Source organism: Cygnus olor, chromosome Z (genome assembly GCF_009769625.2).
Source record: "Cygnus olor isolate bCygOlo1 chromosome Z, bCygOlo1.pri.v2, whole genome shotgun sequence".
Taxonomy (NCBI): Eukaryota; Metazoa; Chordata; class Aves; order Anseriformes; family Anatidae; genus Cygnus; species Cygnus olor.
In genome coordinates, this window is record NC_049198.1 from 27,748,342 (window position 1) to 27,769,813 (window position 21,472).

General features: G+C 40.7%; 1 protein-coding gene across 6 annotated transcripts in view; it reads left to right on the forward strand.

Annotated features, from left to right (window-relative positions):
- The window catches only part of KANK1 (KN motif and ankyrin repeat domains 1), a 127,565-nt gene that overhangs the window by 36,698 nt on the left and 69,395 nt on the right, over positions 1 to 21,472 (forward strand). Inside the window, exon 1 of one of the 6 annotated variants that reach the window (XM_040539918.1) lies at positions 6,003 to 6,120. The exons of the other annotated variants lie outside the window; for them this stretch is intronic. The gene's annotated coding sequence lies outside the window, so the exon portion shown is untranslated. Of the gene's footprint in view, positions 1 to 6,002; positions 6,121 to 21,472 lie in introns of those variants that run through there. 6 annotated transcript variants of the gene reach the window in all.

Below are 21,472 nucleotides of genomic sequence, written 5' to 3' on the forward strand. Positions count from 1 at the left end.
CTTCAGAGCTACCTGAGTGTAAACAAAACCAGTCAAAACCATCTTTTTCTTAGCTCTTTTGTTGTCAGAAGTTGACCCATTCAGCACCTGTCTTTGGATTTTCTGAGAACAGCAATCAATTTCTAATGCTGAAAATAAATTCTTCACTTGCTTCAGATTTTTATCATAATAAATTCAGAGGATTGAGTTGTTGCATGTAAGTGTATGTATATAATCTACTATTTCTTTATAGGTAAGGCATAAGAGCAACTCATTGCTCTTTCTGCTAAATGTACTCTTACTTCTTTAATGGCGATACTTTGTCCACTAAGAGCTGTGGATCTGCATGCTAATAAAACTCACTTTATGCCTTTAAAATGTTTATTCAAAGTGGCCTGGCTGGCTTACAGTAGCTGTGTGGGTGGACTGTCCTTGAATTTTGTAGACTTAATTTAGTACTACACAATACCTAGTGATGGAAAACAGCTATAAATTGTCTGTGCGCAGCCATGCATTATTGATAAAGAGTAGAATAAGCTCCGCAATTTCTTTATTTGATGCTGTTAGTGCAACAGCTGGCTGATTTGTTAGGAGCCCCCCCATCTTTTTGGCAGTAAAATGTCTCTTCATTTTCAGCTTTGAATTTGCTCCTGAATCTTGATTTGTGTGGGTGTGAAAGCTTGTTTTTTTTCTAGTGAAAGTAAATCCAATAGAAATGTTTCCACAGAGTAGAAACAAGCTTCATACTTGGGAGAGCTATGAAAACAAGAAGTCTGACTGTGTGCAGAAGACAGGACGCCTTTTTAAATTGTCACAAATAATTAGAAATGGAAAATGGAGCATAAGGTATCGTAGTAGATTTTTTTAACAAGTCCATTAATATACATGATTTGGCACATGCTTAGAGAAAATGCTTTACAGTGAGCTCAGTGTGCTTTGTAATTTCAGTGTTCCTTCAAAGTTTATGAAAAATCTCAAGAGCCTTAAATTTGTCAGGCTTTTTTTCTCCTGTTGACACTTACAATGAGTAGTGTCTACAGAACATAATTTGCATATAAAACTGTGCTGTAAACTGAACAGTTCTTTCCCTGTAGTTAAACAAAGGTACAAGAGCTGCTCAACAGACTGGAAATTAAAAATAATAATAATAAAATAAATAAAACTTGCCAGCAAAACTATCAAAGGCTTAGTCTTCCCTACAAATAAAACTGAAGCTTCTTTTTATGCTATAATTTCTGGAATGGTAGCTTCCCACAGATTATTATTCTAATATCACAGAGAGGATGTACATTTTGTGGCAAACAAATATTGTCTTTGACTAGGGAGTTATTTCCCTCTTTATCTATGTACATACATACCTTTTGGTAGAAGCATTCCAGACCTCTGCAGATTTTTTTTTTCTTTGCAAAATGTTAGGATAGAAGAAAGTATGAGTGTAGTCGATCTTCATAAGCTATACCGATGTTTATAATGCTTTCCTCTATTCCATGGAGAATGACTATGCATTAGTTTAGCTTTCCATATTTTTAGAGCCTTTTCAGTTAAGAAGTTTTAAATAATGAAGTAATTAAACTGGCTGTGTAGTTTCAATCAGGAGGCAGGAAAAACTAACGGGGAAAGGCCTAACATGATTGACAGAGGTGTGCTGGAGATTTACATTGAGAATAACTCATTCTTCAAAACTTTTTCATTTTCTGATGGAAATTGTGGGGTAAATCAAATACAGTGGCTATGAATGATTAAAATGCAGAAGTTATGAATTCTTATTGACTTTGTAAATCTCTAACTCCTTCACTGCTAATATAAAATCATTTATCTTGAAGGGGTCTTGGGGCTGTGAGGATTTAAACTAAAGCATCAACATCTTGAAATACACTGTTTTGATGACCAGGATTATGAATTTTGTGGCTTACTTAGAAAGCTGTTGTTGGAGGGGAACAGGAAGTTTTTCCACAAGTCATCTGATTGGTCTGCGATAATTCACTCGAGGGCTCAAAGAGCCAAATTTTCCAGTAGATGACATGTCTATAATTCAGACATAACGCAGGCAACTAAATTTTTTTTGTCCTGGTGGAAAAGGACACCTTTGTTTTGATTGTACAGATAATACAGGCAATTAGGGACTTGCATGCATATAAAACTTTTTTTTTTTTGAACAAGTGTGAGGCTATTTGTGTTGTCATACAGAAGACCAGAGTTCAGCTATATTGTTATTCAGACTTAAAGACTTTCTTCCATTGAGATGGTTTTGGAGTATAAGCGTGTGTGTGTATACATTTTTTTCCTGAAACAAATACAGTTCAGTAGTGGAATACAATCTTTAAAATTCCTTGTTCCTAATGTTTCTAATTTAGAAGAGCATCTTTCTGTGATAATTAGTGATTACTGTAATGATACACTGTAAGATAAGGGAACATCAAAGCGCAGTGGGGACTGATTCCCCTCTTCCGCATCTGTGCACTCTCCTCCGGCATGAATGAATCGACTCTGACCTTGTTATTTACTTCCTGGAAGTGAATCAGAAGTAATCTGACAAACACAAAAGAGAGGTAATGCAGTCTGATATTTCTTCATTTCCCTGTACTAACAAAATATTTCTGAATCCAGAAAGGTCAAGTGAATTTCAGAATGGTTTCTAGGTTAAAAATCTGCCATGCAAGTGACCTGAGCTCTCCCAAATTCTTTACCCTTGGGAAAGCAGTTGTGGAGGAGGCCTTGTCATGTGGGTAAGAGACCAGATTCATGTGACAGATCTCTGTAGGCCATGCTCAAGACACACGAACAGCTGTAGCAAAGTCTTTCCTATCCCGTGTAAGCTTGGATTTTAAAAATATGAGAGGAAATGGAACAAAATCGGTGTTTCACTAACCCTATACAGCCAGCATAGGTGTTGTAGGAATAGTCCATTGAAAAAGGGCCTGAAAATTGATTTCAAAAAAAAAAAAAAAAAAGGTTCAATTCCCGCACAGGGAGACAGACAGTGAGACTTTTCTTAGCAGCCAGTGCAAGATGATACAGAGCGATAGGTGAGAATTGAGGCAGGTGGGCTTGGTCCCTGAACAAAAGCTGACAACCTTTGATTACTTTGAGGTGGTACTTCCAGTTCCTTTTTAGCTGCATCAAAATATCAGATGTTATGTTTTTTCCTTCCAGTATAGGAATTAAGGCAGGGAGGGTAGACAACCTTTGATTTATTTGTTTTGAAAGGCACTGAATAAAAATATTCTTTTTGAAAGCACAGAGTATAAGGGCAAAACCTGTGGTCGCATCCATCCCCACCCAGGTGTAGCACCTATTGCTCTGTCTATGACAAGTTGCAACATGCCCTAATAAGAGAGAAACAAAACTCCTCTTCTTTCCATTCTCCCTTCTCTTGGTACAAAAAGATGCATAAAACTTGTCTGGGTGGGACAAATTTCAGCGGCCTCTTTCAGGCTTGATCAGTGCTGCAAAACCTGTCTTGGTTATAATATGGAGATGCCTTGTGCTCTGATTGCCTCACTATTTTAAGCCTGCAGTATGGCAGTCTGTTTCCACATAGCCAGGTGAAACACTGGGTGGGATTAGTGTTGCAGAATGTAGCTCAGCTCCTGTCTACAGTGCAAACACCAGTTCTTCCTGCCAGGTTGCCGGACACAAGATTGTGTCTCACAGGTACATGGGCAAAATCTGTTCTTCTTCTTTTTCTTGTTAAACTGCATTCCCCTCCACAAATTTCAAGGATAATGAATTACATGCTGATTTTAGTGAATTACCATGATAGTAATGCTGTTGCCTGTTCTGAAGGGTTCTGCAGTGACAAAAATTGATTCTTAGTGAGGCTGTTTGATAGATTCGTTAGATACCTAGCTCAAACTAACTTTCAACTCTGCTAGTAATGGATTTTCTGCAAAACTTGCTGTAAGTGAAGTTACGTCCTTACCTAATTCAATGTCTTGAATCATGATAATTAATCATGCTTTGTCTTTCTCGAAGCCTGTTGATTATCTTCAACAAAGTTAAGTCCCTTCCTTTTGCAGAGGGCAGAGCAGTTTTCAGCCCTCCTGTCCCAGTAACCATTCTGGCTGATGAGTCTCCTCCAGTTTCCATGATGTGTGGACTGCCAAGGTGCATTACCCATCTGTTATGTATAGCACATATAGCCTCTGGGTGCTTTTCTTTTCTCCTCCTCCTCTTCCCTACTCCCTTTCATGCTGCTCTTAATGAGGTGTGCTGGGATGGCTGCACAGATTTTCCCAGTGTGCATCAATGCAAACATGGCTAAGATATATGCAGTATAAACAAATGTGGTTAGAAATGTCAGAAAATTTGCTGTGTAGATAGAAACTGAGCCATGTTGTTTGGGAGACCAATTGTGCCTCCAACTAATTACAAAATAATTGAATAAGCAGTTATGTGTTGCCTCACTGCAAATTAAGTATCTGAAGCATGATCTGTTTTCTAGTGCTGAAGTTTGCTTTGAAATGGAAAATGAGTAAAGTTTTGGATCCAGCAGGATCCTAAGCTGTTCTTCAAGGTTCCTCACCCATCCCCTTTCTAGTTTAACCCAGGATATTCTTGTGTACATGGAATATCATGGTATAAAATGCAGACTCTTGTTTGTATCATTTTGTTTATATTTTACTCCAGAAAGGTTTAATATAGTGTGTTTATAAAAAGGCAATGCTGGAAAGTGAAGTTAAAAAGTACAAAATAGGTTTTTATGGCTGGAGAATTCCATTTAAAAGGAACATCATGAATGATAGCGCTTAATGTGTTGTGATGTCCAAGGAAGTTTTTCCCTAATAGTTCTGAACTAAGTACAACTCTTCAGGAGTTATCATCTTTACTCCTGAGATGGAGCCTGTGGTTTACTTTGGAGTGAAATCACAAGTGACTTCATTGAGTTTTGTTCCAGCCTTCACCTCTTGCTTTACCTTGGCCTCAAGTGTTTTGATGTCTTTTGCTGCCATGCTTTCATGCAGTGGCAGCTGATGAGGGACATAACTGCCTCAGTAAAGATGCATTAGTTCTGATAAAAAGTGCATCTTCCTTGATAACGAAGAGTGCAAAAGGAAAATATGCATGCTGTTGCTTCCCAAATTGTGTAAAGATCCATATGCTAACAATGCCACGGTCATGCCAGATGGATCTGGGCACAGGCACTTAGTATTTGTTATTGCTGACGGCAACCATCAGTCCTTCGGGGTGTAACACGAGTGCACTTTCTAATATGATCTTTAAAATGAGCTTGCACAGGTCTTTGGCAAGTCACCATGAGCTTGAGGCTCTGTCTCCTTTCTCCAGTAGCTTCTTCCTCCTGTGGTGTCTCCTGCTCCTGCTTTAGTTCCTCTCAGAGGACAGAAGAGGGGAGCCCATGGCTATTGGGGCAGACAAGTGTTTGCACAGCATGATGTGAGTGCTAGAGGCTCGGTGTTAGGAGCAGCTAATAGCTGTTGTGCTTAAAACATTCCTTAAAAACCTCTAAATTAATTCTCTGTAAGGTAAGCAGGTAATGTTGTGTTTTTGATTTTTTTTTTCTAAACCAATTTTTAAACTACTGAACACCTTCAAAAGAGTGGGTGAAAAAAACCACCAACATTTTCAGAGTTGCTGGAATCTGTCCATGATTCCCAAAGGGAAAAACAGTTCTTGTGCTAAATTCAGAAGGGTGGTAAGACATCTCCTTTTAAATCTGTCCTTAGGGAAGGATGGATTATTACGTGTTCTGGCCAAATTAAATATTGTAGGAAAGAGGGGATGGTGTTTTCTGACAGGTTACTCCTTATTTGCGAGCAGTGCTGCCATCCCAACTTTTTTCTCTGTCACATCATTTCGTGTTAACTGTTCTCTTCGTTTTGCTCCAAATTCTTCAGTATAAAATTAAGTACCAGCTTCCCTCTGTTTTAAGAGGGGGAAGAAAAAGGTGTATTTCAGCAGGATTCTTGACATTTTAAAGAGAAATGGAGAAGGCAGGAGAGTGTTTTAAAGTCAGTAATTGATGGAATTTCTATTCAGGGAGGAGTTTGGCTTGTTTGGTGTAACTTGGCTGCAGAAGTATGCATCTTGTTATTTTGTGTGTGTGTGTTTATTTAATGTTTGGCTGTGCATTGTGAGGTGTCTGTAAAATTCCTCTTAGTTGTGGCTGAGGACATTAAGCAGGTAAGTGTGGATTTAAATGCAGAATAATGTGGCTTGGTTAAGGTTGGCTAGCTCAGCTTTTAATTGAAAATAAATAGGAATAAAAATCATGCATTTGCACAAGCAACTTTATGTTGAAAAGGAGAGATTGCTGAGGGGTTGTGTCCTTTGCTAGGTGTCTGAAACAATTTACAATCTATCATTGGTCATTGAGTAATAGCTTGGATCGTATTGGAAATAAGCTTTCTCTTTAGACACCTAGGAAAACAAAGTGCTCAGAAGTTCAAGGAATCTAGAAGACAAACCAGTCTTGTGAATACAGAACCGGCAAACATGCGTGGGCAAGGAACTGTAGTGTGAAGGAGCTGAGAGAGGAAAAAGAGTTTTCTTCTGCTGGTTCACTCTGCAGCTTTGAGCACTTCTTTTGTATCAGGTTTGGCCCTCAGAAGATCACCTGTCTAACTCATGACAGTCCAGCATCAGCTGTGGAGCTAACCTGTCTGCACAGCACGTTTTTGAATGTGTGCCTTAAATAATTATGTGAAGATTTGTGCATGTGCTTTAGAGATGGATAATTTTTATTTTATTTTATTTTATTTCATTTCATTTCATTTCATTTCATTTTATTTTATTTTATTAGTTTTGGGATTGCTAATATATTGAGCAACAAATGCTCTAAAGCCCAGATTTTGAAAGAAATATCATAAGCTTGTTTCAGCTTCAGAGGTTGACTTTCACATTTCCTGCTGTGTAGGTAATTAGGGTTTGCCTCATATAGTACTACAAAATTTTCTGTTCTTGGGTTGGGCATTTCTGCAAAGGCTCATTGTGAGTGATGGTACAGAAAATTTAAGTCAGAGATGAGCTGACTACAGCAGTTGTTATCCAGAGAACTCTGTGCCCTGAACCTTAAGTTCCAGTTGCATATGCTCTTCATATATGAATAATGAATATACAGGCAGGACCACATAAAAAGACTGTATAAGAGCCTGTAAAATAAAATTAAAAAAAAGTGTGAACTGATGATATCAGAGAACGTGGCAAGTCACAATGTTATTCCACTTACGAAGACTTCTTTTTGGTAAGGTTTGTGTTGGTGGTATGGATCATAGTGGAAAACCATCCCTGTTGAAAGGCTGGGGGAATAGCTTTCTGTTTTTCTTTCAGGACTTGAAATAAAAGACGGAGCACAGTGAATATCTTAGTAGTAACTGATTAAGAGTTAGTAAGAGATTAAGTTAAGTTAAGAGTTAAGTTAGAGATTAAGTGTCTAAAAGCTAAAAATCTACATAACTTTTTAATACCACTAAACATGAAATGGGTCACTGCTCTTTCCAGTAACTTTGGGGAAAAATAACCCTGAAAGTCAAAAGTAGTTCCCAGTGCAGTGACGCGGTATGCTTAAGATGCAACTTCCCCCCATGTTGCTGGTAAAGTTTGATGTAAAGGGCTTTCTTCCTTGTGCCTCGCTGTGTGGAACACTAATCAGACAAAGCAGGAGAAACAACTTTATTTCTTGTTTACTGGGAGCTACACAGTTTACCAAAAGTTTAAAAAAAAAATAAAAGAAGAAATAGTGAATCGGATGACCTTGTCTTTTGTATGAGTTACTAGCTGTGGGGAGGATACCTCTTCAGACAGCAATGGCTGTCTTTGATCAGGACAGGGAGGATTTTTTTTTTTTTTAAAGGGGGGGCTGGGAGTGTTTAAAATTTTGAAAGGCATTTGTTTTGTCACTATTTTTTTAAGTCCCAAATGTAAGTTATGTGAGTTTCTGTGTAGTAATGATGTGGTTAAAGTAGTTTACAGTAGGGAATGTGTTGATATACAGTTAATCTGTACAGCCTACAGCTGTTTTTGTCTCCGTAAACCTCAATAAATACAATGGTTGGACTGAAGAAATGAATAACTTTGGAAAAGCAAAGAGCTGCAGTGAGTGCACCAGAAACTTGCAATAGACTTTGGTTTGTTGCAGATGGCTTTTGCTGCGTAACTTAGATGATAGAAGTAGAACACCTTTGCTTTTTTTCTTTTTTATTCCTTATTTTTTTTTTCTTAATTTATTTCTCGTATTTTCTCCACTGAGTGCTTTGGAAAGGCCTTGTGATTCAATTTTTATATTGCACCATGCAATATAAATTGCAGCGTCATGTTTTGCCAGTGTTCCCTTTAGAGCAGTGAGAAGTGATGTCCATAAAGTGCATTAACAAATCAGTGAAAGGAACCGTCATTCACAGAGCTGCACTAGTACCATATCGTATCATGCCACATCACAAAGTAGATGGATAAAAGGTTTTAAGCAATCCCCTGTCATTAGCAGTTAGTAGAGGTCTTGCTGCATTGGTCACGCATGGGGTTGCCCCCTTGCCTTTGTGTCACGTTTTTGCTGTGGAGCTCAGCCCACCTCGACACCAATGTTGGGCGCAGGCACTGGGATGATGGCAGTGCAGAAGACAGCTCTTCCAGGGCTTATTCTGTGTTCTTGAACTCATCAATGATGACCAACAGTTCTATATACTGCCATGCTGACAGCATCTTCGTTACTGGGGTTATAAAACACAGACCTTTCTTGAGCACTAGGCTTAAAAACTAAAAGTCCTTGCTTTCTCTGTAAATATTTAGGATACGTTTAGACTCCCCTCCTGAAAAAAAGGCAGGGGGAGCGTGAATTTTCGGTGGGGAGTTTTCTTGTGTAGGTGAACACTGGGGAGTTGTGCCACGGAGACAAGGAGGGCAGTAGGAATGCACACTTTGTAAAGTGCGCAATGCTACTGCAACACGCTGCTCTGCAGAAAGCTAGCCTGATGGAAGAAAAACATCTCTGCTATGTTGGTGAAGTGAATCAACTGAGTAAGACTCTGAGCCAGAACCTGTGCAAAAATGAGACAGAACTGCATGGTAATGGCAATTTTTTATTTTTATTTATTTCTGTTCTGACACTCACTGTTTTGTTCTTCACACACAGCAATTCAAGAAAGTGCTGCATGCTGGGTTTCAGAATACAGTTGCAAAAGCCAATTTAACTCTTAGGCAATGGAGAGTGAAATGTAAAATTATCCTGTTTAATTTGAGGAGGCAGAATCTATTCAAGTCCAGAAGCATATTCTTTTAGTGGATAGACCTGCAAGCACGTCCAAGATCCTGTGTTTGTTCTCTTGCTCATTGATTGTAAGCAATAAAAGCTGTTTTTATCAGGATATTTGTTAACCTCAGGCACGTGTGGCCTGCTTTTGCTCCTATGTGATAAGGAACCGTTAGAATCCCTGCAGAGAGTTCTTTGAGCACTTCTGTCTGGGGTACTGATAGCTGTTGATATACCCTAAATGTGATTGTTTTCTCTCTCCTCATGGGAAGCAAGGGATTCTTTTGGTCTTGACTCCAGCATGCTCTGCATATTAAAAATGTGCATGTTTTAAAAGGGAAAATACTATTTGCCTGCAAACCACTGCTATGTTTCTGTTGCTTAAACTGTGAGTTTATTTTCTGAAGTGGCAAATTTTGCAATTCAGGAGGAGATTTTTGGGGTCACTTCCCAAAGTCCCATGACAGCTTTGCAGAAGAAAGGGGTTGTTACACCTGCTATAATGAAGCTTATTTGAAGGACAGAACTTGTGCTCCATGCATGTAGTACGCACTGTCCATTAGGTGGCTCTGTTATGGTATATAGTACATATGTTTTCAACTATGTGCAGGCTGATGTTAAAAGGTGTTAGCTGTATTTGTGTCCTGTCTGACAGTGACAGCAACTCTAGAGGCCAAAACTTCAGACTTTCTTACAAGCCAGCAGCCTTTTTTTTTTTTCGTGGTGGTGGTGGGGATCTTGAGCAGCTCTGCAAATACTGCCCTATCTCGTCTTGCTCCTGTTGTTTACAAGCTGTCTTCTGTTACAGTCTCCACAGCTGAGATTGTGAGATAACTGGAAGATAGCACTGTTGCCTGTTCCGAGGCACTGGAAGATATGCTGTTCCATTACGAAAACTGTCCTTTCCATAAGAAGCTGAGAAGGTAACTAAAGCACTAAGGAGGATTACAACTCCTTCCTAAGTGGAGGAAGGCTGCTGCAAAACTCAAAACTGCTTTCTTGCTTGCTCTCAAAATTAAAATCTGGTTTGGAAACGAGGCAGCTCCATCCAAAGCAGCAGGTGGTATATGTGCCTTTGAATGTGCAGGCATGATGGAGCAACCATTGAGCAGAATAATCCTTCCTATTCCGCTTCTTGGGCAATTAATCCTGGAGAATACTGATTACAAATCAAACAGGTGATAATTACCACATGCACTGTTACATGCTTTGTCCCTGATGGTTAGGCTGACTTTGTAGAGTGAGTGACTGTCCTCTATGCAGAGGGAACGCTGCTGCAGCTGCCTACCACGAGGACATGGGCACTGCCCATGGTCTGGGAAGTCTGGGAGAGGGGAGTAATGTCAAGGCTGAGCCTTATTCCCCCACCACCATCACCCCCAGGGCAGCAATACTGCACAGCCTCAGGCTTTATTTCTATGCATTATGGATCCCTTCCTCAGATTTCATATCTGTGGGAGCCCAAGGAGAAGCCTCAAAGCATTGACTTGCCTTGGCCATGTATTGTGCATGGGACAAACAACCACTTTTTTGGGGGGGGGTGAGAGTGGAGGGAGGCTGGTACAAGCTTCCTGCTGGTTCCTCCTTGTTCCCTTCAGAGTTAGTGGGCACGAGGAGGAGTAGATGGGGGAGTGGGGAGGTGTTTGGCTGGCAAAGAGGTGCAGCAACTCACTTGCATGTACACAAATGACACTCACGGGGAGAAGAGGTCCTGGAGGAATCAGGGACTTTTCCCTCGTCAGCCATTTGTATCAAATGTCCTTCTGAAGGAAAGTAGGACTGCTGGCTTAGGTTTCTGTAAGAGAGGAGATAAGCTTGAGAAACTGAGATCCTGAGAACCTCGTATCAGTGGCAAACCAGAGACAAGCTACTAGGAAAAGTGTTATTTCTTGTGGTACCTTACCAAAAGACGGCGTGGAGATAACTTCTGTTTCAGCGGACATATAAATCTGTACCGCACCTGGTATGCGATTTTCTGCATCTTCTGAAACAACACATACAGGTGCACACTCTATTTAACACTACCAGAATGGTTTAATTTTTGAAAAACAGCTTGTACTCTGCCCTCATTTGATACTCTGCATAGGATATGCAGGACTATAATAGGTTTGCTGTATAGCTTTAGTCATCGCAGGCTAGCACTTGACAACTATTTCACTGGATGGGAGGAATTTTTTTTTGTTATGAAAATTTACTTGTTTTCTCAGCAGTGTTCTGCCTTATGCTTCAGAGCATTTTCATAAATCTTTCTAAACCTGTCACCAGATGCAAATATTTATATAATGTATGAAAGAAACAGAAAACGTTAGGCACACAGTCATCACGGGGGAGTTAGTTTAAAATGTCTACATAGGAAAGATAATTTGGCAGCTTTGTACTTGTGTGGGTTGAAAGCCAAGTTTTTTTCTGTTAATATTGCGTTTACTGCAGACTTGATTCTTAAAGAGAATTATCTGAACAGTGCTGTTCTAGGTTTTGGACAACATCAAGGATAGAAACAGGAGAAATCTCCTTGTACCTGTCTTTGTATTAGCTTTAGCATAAGTTTGTGCCTGAGTTTTTAGTAATGAGAAGTTAAAAGTTGCATCCTAGTGTTGTCTCTGAGTCTGTGTATTGGCATCTTGATGAATTCCATTGGTATCCCTACAGTCTCCTAGTATTTATGCACAGAAGCACAACTAGTTTCCAAGCTAGTAACAAGTTTTGAAACTTGGCTGTAGGGTGTCGGAAGCAGAGCTCACTTCATGCTGAAAGCGTTAAAGGCAGTGATATATGGTGGGAAGGTTCCCAGGCTTTCCGAGCCATCTGTATCAGCGCTGCCAGAAACTTTTTTGCTAGTGGGGGGGAAAGTGGGAGTGGGTGGACCTTGGCATTTATTCGTGGACCACTGATGATTACAACCTGGAATTAGGAGGAAATCAGAGGTACACCGTGCTGCTTCGCCTCTGCCAAGGAGCACCTGAGTGGGCTGGGTCCCAGGCTGCTGCTGCAGACATCCCTGGAGTTCCACGAAGCCCCCTCAGCCCCACTGCTCTGTAGTGAAGCTGGCCCCATCATGCTCTCTCAGTACCGTAACTAATTCCTGGTGCCTCCAGAGCTGTGCACAGAAGCAAGCCTTGTGAGCACAACATTCATCGGTAGTCAATGGGTAATTCCTGGTTCCTCTTCTGTGCCTGCCTGCAGAGTGAGTCTGCAAACCTGACAAGAGGCAGTGTGGGTTTATCTTATCACTGTGTGATACTCTCTGTTGAGCGGCTCGTATTTATGAATGTAGCGATTGTGTTCATGATCCCTCCTGCACGTCACACAGCGTCTGTTGGCCCCAGTGGGGCATTGCCTGTGCAGTTCTGCTCAGCAGCACCCACTCGACACAGTGTCACCCCGGGGTGCTCCACACTGCCTCCCTCCTGTCACCCTGGTGCTTCCTACACCTCCCAGCCATGTCTGTTTTACAGGTTGAAGCGTCCCTCTCCGTGTTTACAAAATGCCCTGAACAAGTCCAGGGAAGAATTACAGCCCCTGAGACAGATACCTCACACAGACTGATCTGTTAGCCACCAGGTGCCAGGCAGAGCTGCCACAGTTCTGATCTGTGTGGGAGGAGGATTGCTCTTCACCTAGCCTGCACTGGTTTGTAAAATAAATTGTGGTATTAATACCGCACAATATTAATCCCATACAAATATTCTGCCTCGGCTTCATTGTCATGTGCAAGTGAATTAGTCTAAGGGTTAGGATGTGACTCACCAGTCTTCTGCTAGCCTCCCTGTTTCCTGGTACAGAAACCACAGGGGCCAAGCTGGGCTGAAAGGTGAATAAAGTTGGGTTTCATAAGCTTGTACAGTAAGTGCAGTTACTGGAACCCAGATATTCACCCCACGGTATTTGTGGTGAGGATACAACTAACATCAGGGGTGGGAGTCCTGCACTGCACGTCCGAGTCGTGCTGTTTGATGCCCCTCTGCATGTGGGCAGCTGAACTGCTGGTCCAAAACAGGTGGCCAAATTGTGGGCTGCCCCTAGAGCCCCTAAGGGAAATAAGCAACCTCACATCCCCAAAGGGTCTGGAACAACTCTTCAGGGCTGTTTGTGCATGACAGCCACGGAGAGTCAGAGGGCAGGAAAAAAAAAATGCTCCAGGGGCTTGGCTTTCCTGTAGGGCTCTGCCCTTCCCCCACCAAAAGTCCTGGCACGTACTGTAGGTAGTTCAACAGCAGAAAAAGGTGTAGCATGGAGAAATCATCATGATGCATGGCTTAGTGAGGAAGAAAAGCCAAGAATTAACAAAGCAAGCTTTGGAGGTTCCCAGGAGTTTCTGTAACAGCTGTGACAGCGAGCAGGAGCCAGCAGCTTGGCAGCAGCAAGCGCCTCTGTTTTTCTCAAGAGCCAGGCTGCTTTAGGAGCTAAGCTATCAGGTAGTATCTCTGTAAATCTGCCCTGAAGGATGTTCTCTCTCTCTCTGCCCAACAGGATGGCCTCCTTTGCAAACACTGTTTTTCATAATATGCTGTGTATATAAATAAATCATGCTAATTAGAAAGGTGAGCAGATTTTCCTCTCATCTGAGAAGAACAAATTTTCCATACAATATGCTGTGGGTGCAAAAAGGGCCTTTTTTTTTTACTCATCAGTGGTAATCCCTGTATTTGCAGGGTTTCTCTCATGAAATGTAACTTAGGTTAATTCCTTAGTAAAATACCCTATTTGTAGATAAACAATCCCCCCGTCCCCCAAGACAAGTTCTGTCTGTGGGCACTCTCACACAACCTGATGGAGAGCTAGTCAAATATTTCCATGCCTTTGAAATTTAGTTAGCAATTCTGGATAAGTTTTGGCATGTGTCTGTGGAGATAGGATACAGAACTTGTGCCTCCTTTGAAATATAGTTGCAAATCACTTGAAAAAGCTGTGTTGATTAAAAAAAAAATAATTAAAAAAAATGCCATCTGGAAAACTTTGAGAGAAGTGCAAGCTCATCACACTTTTCTTAGGCTCTTTCCAGACTTGCAGAGTTAAGCATGCATTTGTCCATGAAAAGGTGAGGTTGAATACTTAGAAATAACACAGTCATTTTAATCCACTTCTGTTAATAGCTGGTAGTAAAAGAAACAAACTAGAGTGGTGGTTTCCCTCAATTACTTTATACTGTCTTATTTATGTAGGTGTGGCTGCAGTGGATCAAGGTCCACAGGGTTCTGTCTGCTCTGACAGTGCCCAGGGAGGAAGATAGGAATAGGGCAGGCACATTATGCATTCCCACAATGTATTCCAACCTCCTGCAATTTGTGGTCCGGAGCTTTCTCAAGCCGAAGGAATTTTTTTTATTATTATTATTAATTTTCAGTAGCCCTTGGTGTACAAATACAATGTATTTTTCTTCCATCAGGTTTTTAAATGTGTGTAGGTTTTTAGCATGGTCAACAGCCAGTGGCAAGGGCTTTCATACGTTATCAATATTTTGTGTCAATGTACCTCACTTTCACTTTTTATCCTGCCTGACATCCCAAAGTTTTTGCAAACATGGAAACATTTGCTCCCCATCCATCTTTTCCAAAGCATACATTTAATATCCCTTTCTATTAATGAAATTTTCAACTTCCTTTCATATAAACCAGTTAAATTAAAAAAAAAAAAAGTTAACTTAAAAAGTCTGTATTCATACTGAAAATGGGGTGTGTTGGTGTTTATTGTACAGAACTTCTACCTCGTACCCAATATTCTGTTGACAGAGTACTGGAAACACTGGAAAAATAGGTGGTTTCCCTTGATTTTGCCAAATGCTTGTTGTTAAACTGGTAAAAACATGATCATGAAACTCTTAAATAATTTTTATGTATTCCATTTTGAAGTCTTTTGAGTATTTCTAGCCTTGAAAAAAGGAGGAGGAGAGCAGGAATCTAGGCGATCCTGTTCTGTTTGTGCATACGTTAGCAGAGAGATGGGGAGTTTTACATATTTAACAAAGAGTTGTTTCTTATTTCATAGCATTTGGTAGTCATTGTTGAAGTGTGAGAGATGAGGAAACATTACTGTCTGCCAGTGAAATTCCTCTCCTTCCTTGCTGCTCAGGTTTGGTCTCTCTCTTAATTGCGATGATATCATCAGTGTCACTACTCATCAGCTCTGCCTTCAGATGATGAGACCTGAATTTCCAATGTGGTGAGCTGGGCAAGGAATTAACAAGTCTTCCTTCTTCCCAGACCACAAAATTGTTGTGTTCCCCCCCCTCACTACCCCCTTTATGGCTGACCACCTTTTACATAGGACTTACTGGTAGGGTGCAATGCCATTGAGGAGAGCCCTTGCTATCAAGTGGTCCAAGTACTGCCCCTCTGTGCTGTGACCAGGTGGCCACCAACTGGCTAGCCTGGACATGGGCATGGCAGAGTGGAGCTGTGAGTAAAGGTAATGTGTCCTATGTGTCCTGAATTCCTGATGACAGCTGACTGCTCTAACTTTGGCTGTAGCCTCCTTTACTTTTCAAAAAGTTGGAAAAGGTGAGTCTTTATGTAAAAAGAAAGAAAGGGGGGGGGGGGGGGGGGGGGAACAAAACTGTAGGTAATGGATATGTTCAATTTTAGATGAAGCATTCCTGTTGCTGAAGGAAAACAGATCTGTAAATAGATGTGACTCCTGCCTCGTCCCCCCGTGGCAAGACTTGGTTTTCTGGTCACGGGTGTGGTCACTGGGTGTACCCAGTGGCTGTCAGTGCTGTGGACTAGTTAGTTACCTTACGTTCTGTAGTGCCATCCACATCCTGAAGCAAGCTCGAGCTTTGTAATTCCACTTGAAAGGAAAGTGCCAGACTGGGGTATGTCCACTGATCAGTGATCTGGCCTCTCAGGGCTGTTTAGAGGGTGAGCAAGGTGTCACAGAAAGCAACTACTTTCCGTGCTGTTCAAATGTACCTCGGCTTTTCTCTCAGTGATTTTAAGGGCACAATGCAGAAAATCTCTAGCAATTGATCAAAATGCAGAATCACTCCTCAGACTGTGCCAGTAGCACAGTATTTTTTTTTCCCAAAAAAAAGTCAAAAAAGTTTGAGACTCCTAGTATGCAGGACCATGTGTTCAGACCCTCCCTTTCCATACCGGTGTGTTTTCGGTAAATTGATGGAATTTGTTAATGATGAAACCAAACAACTTCCCATTCTGTTCTGGGATGCCACTGAGAGACACCATCCCAGTCTGCAGCCCCAGTGCGGAAGACTGTGGTTCTGAGGACAGTCCCCTTTCCCCAGCAGGAAAACCACTTCAGTTGCTTTCAAAGAGGTGCTGAGCAGAGTAACTGTGAGCGCTGTGCCTGAAAGCTGCAGGTAGGCAGGCTTTTTTGGACACCAAATCTTCTGGTATAATTTTGATGACTAATCTGGAGCATAACAAATGATGAAAATGGCACTGAGCTGGCTGCTGATTTAAGGCTTTGTACTGGGAACTTCTAAAAAGCTGGATGCTTTCAGTTGTCCTGCAGAGGCGTTGCTATACCCAGTGTGAGATGCAGACCACGTGGGATATTAACATCCGTATCTCAGGCACCTAATCTAGGAAACGGGTTTCAGTATTTATCCTTTACGACTTGATGGAGGGTAGAGGCAGATTCCTGTACGGGGTGAGTTACAGCGTTTATGGCCAGGTTTAACTCCTGGTGCTAGTTCATTCTGACAGCAACCACAGCCAGCGGAGCTTTGGCTTCAGACGCAGTGTAATGATTAGTGTAACACGCAAATAGTAATTTTGTCGTAACATCTGCCACCCTCTCGGGGTGAGGCTGCATGTTTTCCCTCTGGGCTGACACTTGCTGGATCCATTTCATTAGGTTCCCAGACACACCCTGGTTTCTGTATAATTGGTGTGCTTATTAAAAAAGCCAGCAGAAAAACCTCTCCTGTTCCCAATACCCAATGTAATAATAAACTCTCATTTCTGTCTGTGAACAAGTCTTCATCTCCCTGAGATCTTCGGGTGCTGTGGTTTGCAGGTAGAGAAGTAGAGATTTGTCAGCTACTTAATAGAAAGGAGAGGAAAGCTTTACAATTACTTCCCTTCACTGGTATCTGTGGGAGAAACACACCAGCAACCTCTCACTTAAAACTATCAGTTTCCTCTTTTTTTTTTTTTTTTTAATAAAAAACAATTCTTAGCACTAGATGGCAGTGTGGATAGTTCTATGGGAGACTTGTTTTACTTGCAAAAGTTGTAAGAAAGACAGTAAATGGTATTCAGCATAAAAATCATTCTGCAGTGATGAAGAGAGCACCATTCACTGCTTGTCTGCCACACCTCAATGTTGAGGAGCAGTGGGTATTCCAGGTCTGAAAAGTGTTGGTAGGAGGTGCCCATACTCAGAATTGCAAATCATTGCATTTTTTTTTCCTTTTCATTACCTCCTCTTGCCTCTCCGAAGAGCTGAGGTCCTGCAGGGCTGAGTATTCATCTACTCACTTTTAAAGATGAACTGGTGCCTGTGCTGCCCTCCTGCATACGTTGCCCACAAGGAGGATTCTGCTGAAGGAACAGGGACAATTGCTGAATCCTTAGAAGTGTGCTAAAATTATTGAGTATGATTGCAGATTCCTGGCTAAATGTTGGCAGTGGATAAGTAGGTATATCGAGTGCTGATATCTTGAAGGAGCTGTCTCAAGGTGCAGTTATTCAAAGTAACATCCTTCTGTATATAAATTATTAAGAATAATAAATAAACCTAGCTACATCACAAGATGTTTGTCCTGTATTTGGGGGTCAACATCAGATTAAAGTCCCTGTGACTGCTGATAATCTCTAACTGAAATTCAGTAGTGCTACTTAACACTGAAAGGAATTGGAAGGGCAGACCTGAGTGAGAAGTGGTAGTGGAATTTCCTTTTTCAGGAACCCATTAGAGTCTGGAAAAGGTAAAGGTCCATGTTCTTCTGAGCCATTCATGACAAAGCATGTCTGTCTTTCTGATGGTTTAGTTTGTGTGTGTTTCCTCTTTAACAAGACCTGCCTACCAAGGAGAGGGAGGGGATTCTCTGTGAAAGGAACCCACTATTATCAATGACAAATCCACTTGCAATTTTGTTTCAAGTTAGAGAAAAAAAGGTGCTGTCAAATGTAAGAAATTGTTTTGAATTATGCACAGGAGGTTGTTTGAGTATTATGCAGGAACCTCAATGGAAAACTTTTGTCTTGCATACTCAAAACTTTATTTCACCAGGTGTTCTGTGGTACGTCATTTAGCTCTTATAATCCAAATAATAAATTAAAAGTAGTTAATTGAGACTGATTATCAGAAAGGTTTAAGGCCATGTTAATTATATTGGTAGGAGAGTGAATTACGAAATTTTAAATCTCAAATAGACCTCCGGTATCCAGATACTCTCATGCAGTAGTGACAGAATCTTTCCTGAAGGACTTGTGCAAGCTGCATGAAATAAGGGCTGGAAAACAAATTATCAGACAGTCAACAGCAGGAATAAACCTTGGCTTGCAGAGTATCAAATCTGACATCCATGAAGCAGAAGCTAATTAATACATGTAATATTGTGTGTGTCTACATAACAAAAGCCTTCAAATTAAAACACACCTTGTTTTTTGTAACAATATTGAAAAGAAGGAAGCAATTTGGGGAAGAATAAAATTATTTAATTTATGTTTTTGACCTTGGCAATGTATTTAATGTAAAATGTTTTAATACTTAGGGGTAGTAAAGTAGAAATAAAATGGTCAGAAGAAGCTCAACTAAAAGCTTCATTTCTTTGTTTGCAGAGTCTGTATTTTCACTTTACTCTTTCAGATGGCTGACGGTTAACACATTGGATTATTCCTTAATGCAAATTTATCCACTCCTTAATAAGAGTTTATCCACTAACTTATCCTATTGGAATGACTAGCTATTTCATTTTTCCATTGCTCTTTAGCAATGTTTCTATTTAAAGTTTCTTGGCCAGTGAGGCAGAAATTACCATGTGATATGGGATAGATTCGATATTCAAATGCAAATATAATTTTTTAGATGGGGAAAGAAAAATTGGATTATATTTGTGGGTGTTCTGCAAGTGATTGAGGGGGACACTGCTGTGAATTTGTCTGTATTTCTGTATCAGGAATGAAAACTGATAAAATACTGATGCTCCATCACAGCGCTGTTCTTACAGGCAGAGATTTAATATATATCTCTGGGAAGACATGGCAGGCAAATTAGGAGCACGGACTCTACAAGGCAACTTCTTATACACTTGCTCTGTGTTGAATAGCAAAGTTAGAGGACTGTGTAAAATAATTACCACTTGAATGTGAAACTCTTATCTTGCCACTGCAGGGAATCTTTGTGGTTGGAAAAGGGCCTTCTTGTTGTTAAGTAGAAGATAACTGAAACATAGACAAAGATTAGCCTCTTGCCGAAGGAGCATACTACTTCTAAACTCAACCCGTGATATGTTTGCTGCCCCGCTCAGCATTTCTGGCAATTCTCATGGCTGCTGGGCAAGGTTGCTACAGGTCTGTGATGCTGCTAGTACCCTCCTGCTTTAGCATCCCCCTCAAATGCACCTCTGCTGCAATTCACAGCCATGCTGAAAGTTGCAGTCCTTCATGCTACTAGTAAAATTGGGCTTCCACCCACTTACAAAACTTCTCCTCTTGCTAAACTGTCAATCTAATTGGCATACTGGTTTAGTCAGAGATAAAACTCATTCACCTGTAATCATGATAAGAGGCTGTATGTTTCTGTTAAATTGCTAAGGTTTTGCTTAAGTAAGGAATAAAACAATGTTGTATACTTACCATCTTGTTTCGAGATAGATAACCAGGTTGTAGCCACAATATATGGTCAGATCAGCGTACATTTATGTAAATGCCTTGCTGTCTTTCTGAAATGAATAAACAGTGGCAGGTTTCATTAAAAATGTTATGAAATGTATACTGGGTAAAGAATACAGTTGGGCTTGTCAATAAACTCCATGGCATGAGGAGGAAGTATGCTTATATTTTCACCTTTTTTGTCTGTTTTCTATGCATGACATATATTGGAAAAGGATGTTAAAAGCTGGTAGGTACTACTCTTTTTGATCTCCTTCTTTATGTAGAAAAAAAAACTGGCATTCCCTTGTTCTTTCTTTTTCATGATCTCTTCTATCAGCATGTTCTACACTATTTGCGCTGCAAACATTTTGGGGGAATACTTCTAGAAAACTGTTTCCCTAGGGCTGCTTATTAAGCATCACTGCTATTGGTTTCACTCTGCAGTAGTAAACAAACAAAAAACAAACCTCAACCTCTCCTCCCAATTTGGAGTGACAGACGACCTTAAAAAGAGCTAACGGTGCTGATGAAAAAGTTGTGGTCTACCGAAGATAAATGGAAATACATACATGCTGTAATATAAAAGTTACAGAAAATTGAGTAATAACTGGTTTGCATTATGCCGTAACCACTGGGCTGAGCGTGCTCCAAGTCAAGTATATTTCTGTGAGTAACAAAGGAGGAATTTGTTGACGGGAACAATTGCTAAGCTCCAGTGCTTTAACGAGGGGCAAAAGGAAGCTTGATTTGTGAAACTGGCTCACTGATGTGAGACATCTTGCAGTAGCAAAGCCTTTGGAAGAAAAGGTTCAATTATGCCAAAGTAAACTCTGCCTAGTGCTCTCAGCCCAGATTTTTGGGAAATTTTCTTGATTATTGGTTGAATTAGTTTGAACTGAAGAAGAGGAGAGGTTTCTGAAGCTCTAGCCATAGTGCTGAAAAATGAGATTTCTGGTCGTATCTACCTATCTGTTGATGATTCACCATTTTGTAGTAAATAATATTACAGTCAGTTTTTGCACTGTCTTTGCCAGATTTCAAGTTATGCTGAAAAACTCTTTTACAGTCTGGTTGGAGAATGACTATATATATAGATAGATAGATAGATAGGTATACACATCCCTCTCCCTCCCCACCCTTCTACTTTGTTTTTGGAAGTGTTGAAAATCAAGACTGTTCAGTGGAATGCTGTCATACCTTGCAAAGTATCGGAGGCATCTGTAGCTGGATGAGTTGGTCAGCACTTTGAATGCTTTGCCCAGGGGCTGACCAGGTTTAGAAAGTGAGTGGCAAAGTTACAGTAGACAGCTTTGAAGGCTTCCCCCCTCCAGCTGAGTTGTTGCAGGGCAGCATTTCCCAAGTCACAAACCTGGGCTGTTTTTCTAAAATCTATTAGACATTTAAAACTTTTCATGGAAATGCCAAGAAATAATTTCATGTCAACTTAACGTCTATCTATGGAGATAGGATGGGCTTTTTAAAATGGAGCTGGTGAAATCACTTCATCCCA